Source organism: Benincasa hispida, chromosome 4 (assembly GCF_027475165.1).
Source record: "Benincasa hispida cultivar pf3 chromosome 4, pf3_genome.v1.1, whole genome shotgun sequence".
NCBI lineage: Eukaryota > Viridiplantae > Streptophyta > Magnoliopsida > Cucurbitales > Cucurbitaceae > Benincasa > Benincasa hispida.
This window is the reverse complement of record NC_143481.1, coordinates 56,174,065-56,179,466: the sequence shown is the minus strand read 5'-3', so window position 1 is coordinate 56,179,466 and position 5,402 is coordinate 56,174,065. Positions and strand designations below refer to the sequence as shown.

At 31.7% G+C, this 5,402-nt stretch overlaps 1 pseudogene; it reads right to left on the bottom strand.

The window, feature by feature from the left end:
• Positions 1–2,752: 2,752 nt before the first annotated feature.
• On the bottom strand, positions 2,753–3,211 carry LOC120076881 (basic leucine zipper 43 pseudogene; annotated as a pseudogene).
• Positions 3,212–5,402: the final 2,191 nt, after the last annotated feature.

Below are 5,402 nucleotides of genomic sequence, written 5' to 3'. Positions count from 1 at the left end.
GGATTCTCACACCGAGAATACCAAGGTAACCATTGTGGTAATGTCCTGACTCAACTCGACTGAGTTTGAGGTTTTGGAGGCCATTCGTTGGGTTCCTGTTCTTGGAGATCGTTGGGTTCGTGGTTGCTGTTGATTGTGCTGTGTTGTGGTTTTTGTGTTCGAGCATTCGTGTATTGCTGTCTAGGAGATTGAACGAGCGTTCGTGCTCGAGGGAGTTTGAAGAATGAGTCTTCAAAGGTATGTATAATCTTTCCCTTGATTATCTATAAGCATGCTGTAATTTTGTATTATGCATGACCTTTTAGTTTCCGTTTCTTGACTGTAATTGTGTATGTTCAATTTTGAATGGAATTTGGAACAATCATTCCGCTGCTCATGGAAATCCTCATGTATGATGTCCTTCAAAAATTTCTTGTTGAGAGCAGCACAAAAACTAAAACATTTGTAATTGATAAGAAAAATTTCTTATAATCGAAGTGATTGAGATCTTACTCGATGTTTCTCTTCTTTGCATACAGTCTATATAGGGGCACAACACATAGAATCATAGGTCTCCACAGTAGAAGCACACAATTTCTGGACCTCCGCACAACACTATAGTCGATTGACAATATCCCTAGCCATCCTTAAGCAAACCACCTCTAGTCGATTGACAATACCTCCGCACCACAAGAGTTCTTATCACTTCATATCAATTACAAATTCTTATCAACGAACTGAAAAACCATTGTATTTAACATCAAAATGTTTCACAAGGAACACTAAAACATTTGTAATTGATAAGAAGAATTTATTGTTGTGGTAGCACCGAAACTACACTCCTGGTTGCTGTTGGTAAAAGAACATCTTCAATGAACATGGAGAACACAGAAAATTTTTAAAAGAAAAAACAATGGTAAACAACGGCCAAAGAATATGCACAAAGCCGAGTTGAATCACGAAACCCACAGATTTGCACAAAACTTGGATGAATCTGCACGAAACCCGGACGAATCTGCACGAAATGGATGGATCTACACGAACCGAACGGATAAGAACGAACCGAAGGAATCTGCACTGCGCAAAACAAACGGATTGCCACCAACGGATTTGCACGAAAGGGAGCTGAGCTGATGATGACGCTGGTGAACGAATCTGCATGACACCGACAAGGAGATGGTGAACGGCAGCGAGAGGGTTTTGGGAGATTTTTGTGAGAAAGGAGAGAGTTGAAACCTAGATAAATTAAGTAGAGGAACTTTGCTAGGAGAAAAAAATAAATGGGTAGCTACAATGTCGGTTCTAAACCGACATTGTAGCCTCGTTAATATACATCTTCAATGTCGGTTTAAAACCGACATTAAAGATCCCTTTTTTTTCTCTAGAAACCAACATTGTACATTGTGTTTAGTTTTTTAAATCCAACATCAAAGATCAAATTTCTTGTAGTGATTGAAAGGCTGAGTGATTAAACAACTAGATGAGTGAAAGTTTGACTTTTGTCCAACATAGCACAAAATATCAAATGATTTGTTGACGAAATTTTGATAATCCATTGTATGTTCTATTTGAAGAAAATTTATCAAGAATTAGGTGTTTTTGTGCTCATCTTTCGCTTTTAAAATGCTGTTACATGAACGTGCAAAGTCAGATGGATTAGTATTAACACAAGAACTTTAGGATTCTTATTTTATTTTATTTACTTATTTTTTAAACTTTGGTTTGAATTAATTAGCTTTTGTTCTTAGCTTTGGGCTATTTTGAATTTTTGTTTTATATGTTATGATTCAGTGATCGACGTGGCTTTTATATAGTTTTCTTAATAAGGTTAATCTAAGTCTAGTTTGGTTATGTTTATGCGTTATTATTATTTCTAATATTTGTGTTGAAAAATACATGTAGTTATATTTTTGTTAAATTTAGTATGTAAATGAGTAGAAATCGAGTTCACGATTAAAATTAATACATATATAAGTTTATGGTTAAAATCGATGAAATTAAAAATATAGAGTCCAAATGGATACAAATGGATAAGTTTAGGGGTTTTTTTTTCTTTACCTTCCTTTAGTTTTTTTATTTTATTTTATTTTAATGTTTTCCTTTGTATTAAAAAGATAAAACAGAAAAACAAAAGTCCCTTTAATAATTTTTTTTTATCACAATAATCACAATTACATTAGATTCTACGTCCTGTAAAAAGTTTGAGCAATACTTGATAGGTGCAATACACTGAAACTTTCTCCTAAAAATTATAATTGTTATTTAAGTTATTATTTTCGATTTTGATGATATTAAGGGTCGGTTTATATTGACTATGTGAAAAAATATTTTTTAAAAAGACATTTTCATTTAAATTCTTTTGATAAAAACGGTTTAAAATAAACATTGAAAGTTTTTCAAAAGGATTGTTATCAAATATAGAAAAATAAACCAAAATATTTATAAAATATAACAAAATTTTAGAACTATAAAAAATAGACGCTGATAGACACTGATAGAACTTCTATCAGTATCCATCAGTGACATTGATAGACACTGATAGTTTTAAAATTTTGTTGTATGTTGTAAATATTTTTAACAGTTTTATTATTTTCTTTTCCAAAATGACTTGTTTCAAAATTAAATACTTGAAAATTCAAGCCAAATACTCTAAATAAGAAGGATTTATAACACACCATCAAAACACATTTTTATTCATTACTTGAGAACAACTCCAAAACCGAACTGAAAACCGTATCGAAGGGGAAAGAGCTATTTCACATGAGTGTATATATCAAAATTGGTTGACTAGTTGTTGTTCAAGTTCCATATCCATAAGGATCTGGCGAAAAGCAGAAGCTTGTTGCTTAAGGCTGGCATTCTCTTGGAGAAGGCGTTGCTGAGACTCCATCAAACGCCTCAGCTTCTCCTCAAGCGCATGGTTCTGAGTGCATAGCCTAACAAGTTGACACCAAAGCTCCCTCACATGCTTCTGCTTCCTCATTCGGGACCTTCGAGCCGATTCTCGGTTCGATATCATCCGCCTCTGCTTCCTTTCGTCCACCCTTTCTGCGCTGCTGCTCCTCTTATTATGATCAATGTTGTAATTACAGCTTGTTCGACAACAAAACTGATCGCTAGATGTTGAGATAATCATGTTTGGCACATCAGTACTTTCAATCGTCCAAAAGTACTTTTCTTCAGCTCCTAATTCCATCTGGGTTTCTTCTTGGATTTCACTTGGAACAACCATGCCTGCCTTTATTTGTATTGTTGTATCTAAATTGTATGGTGGGGAGCCATGATATGAAATTTGGTAGGATTTTATAGGAAACTGAGTGGGATTTGACAGGCCCAATCAAAATTCGCCATTTGGCAGAAAAATTTTAAAAATTCGATTTATTTTTTTTTTTTTTACCATATAAGAAAAAACATGTGGCTACACCTAATTATTATTCATTAAATACCACAAAATTTATCAAACAAATTGAAGATTATAAGCTCAAACATTCAGCATTCAAGAACTATTCCACATTTCTTTAACTTTTACAGTCAGTTATTGTAACTACTTGTATCAGAAATTAGTATAAATACTCATCATTTACAAACTTTGTAGCATACAATACAAAAGTTTCAAGAAGAACTTGAACTCTATAAAAGAAAGAATCTGTGACTTAGCTCTTAATAAAAATCTCCCTCCTTCCCGTGGATGTAGGCATCAATAAGCCGAACCACATATATCGTTGTGTTTCTCCATCCCTTTTTCCCTTCGTCTACACCATTGCATGCTTGCTCTTCATTTCTTCTTCACATCGTCTACACGATTCAATGTTTTCTTTCATCGTTTACTCAAAGCAGTCGCACAGATCAAACAAGAAGACATTAGGGTTAGAAGAAGTGTAAGGAATTTGAAAGAACAGAGAACGAGAGAACAAGAGAGCAAAAGAGAGAAAGAAAATTAATTCTGATTAAACACCCATCAGAAAAGCCAATTTTTCTTTCACCTCCATCAGACAAAGGTTCAAACCACGTGTCAAGCATCTAGAAGATCGTGGACGATTGTTAGCCAAGTTTTCTACCAAACTAAATTAAATTAGGGCAAAAGAATTGGGCTCACGTTTGGATCAGCAAAGAAAGGCCAAATATTATTCATCATCTGGGCTGAATTCTACAAATATAAAGAAGTAGTCCCAACACAAATTTTGTGTTGACCTCCTAAAAAAGAAAAAAAAAACCATCATTAAAGAATACTACTTTTTCATCCCGTGTTTGGCAATCATTTAGCCAACATTTAATATATCATTAAAAAAAATTGATGTGTATCTTGAGTTGCAACGATGTTTGTGTAATTTATTTGCAATAATTTTTCTTCCTTTTTAATTTTTTTAAAATTTTTTTATGTTGTTTATAATTGGAGTAGACCTGAAAGATGTGGTGCAGTCTAAGATGCACTCAAGTATTTATCTATCTTGTATTTATTTTATTTTTTATTCGAGACACTTGTCATCAGATTTTTCGATACAAATATTTTCCACTTATATGTCAAGTGCTTATTGGGTTACGTATACTTTACAAGCACTTATATGTAAGGGAAAATTTTTTAGTACTCTTGGGAATATCTACTACTATTTATGCTGACATCAAGAATTTTTCTTTATAAATAATTGTTTTATGTTAATAAACCTCACATTATTTTTTAAAACAATGCTAATATGGCAACAATTTAATGAGAGTAGTGTTCTATACTATTCCATTATATAAAATATTCCTATGAAAAATGTTAATATAAGAGATTGAATGCAGAAAAAAAAAAAAAAGAATAAAGTTAACAGAAAATGATGATTAACAGCTATCGATTTTTATGATTTAGTAAAAAAAAAAATTACTGTTTTCTTGCAAGAGGTAAGTTTTATTCTTAACAAAATACCTCCTCCTACCTATTTTGTTTCTTTTAGTTTTATTCTCAATGTTTTAAAAGGGTACTAAATTTTCTACTCTGTTGCAAAAGATACATTCTTTTGATTTTTTAATTTTAATTAAAATGGGTCAAATTCAAGCATTTAAAATATCAACCACAAAATTTATACCAGCTAATGTGAATTAGAAGAATTTTGTATATAATTCAACCTAATCAAATTCTAGCTATTAAGAATTTGGCCTTTTTTTATGCATGTATTTTTTATTTTCTTGTTGTTCGTGACATACAACAAATAAAAATCTTAATTTAGAGTTTAAAAAATAATTTTTATTTTTAAAATACATATATTGATTATCATAAAACATCAATAATTGTTTATAATTAAGTTGATGTGCAAAAAAGTCAATAAAAATATATTTCTTGATACAAAAGTACTTAAGTTTTTGTCAAAAACGAATTTTCGATTTTCTGATGGTCAAAAAACTGCCAATATTACTTTACTTGACGTTTGAAAAATATCAACCAA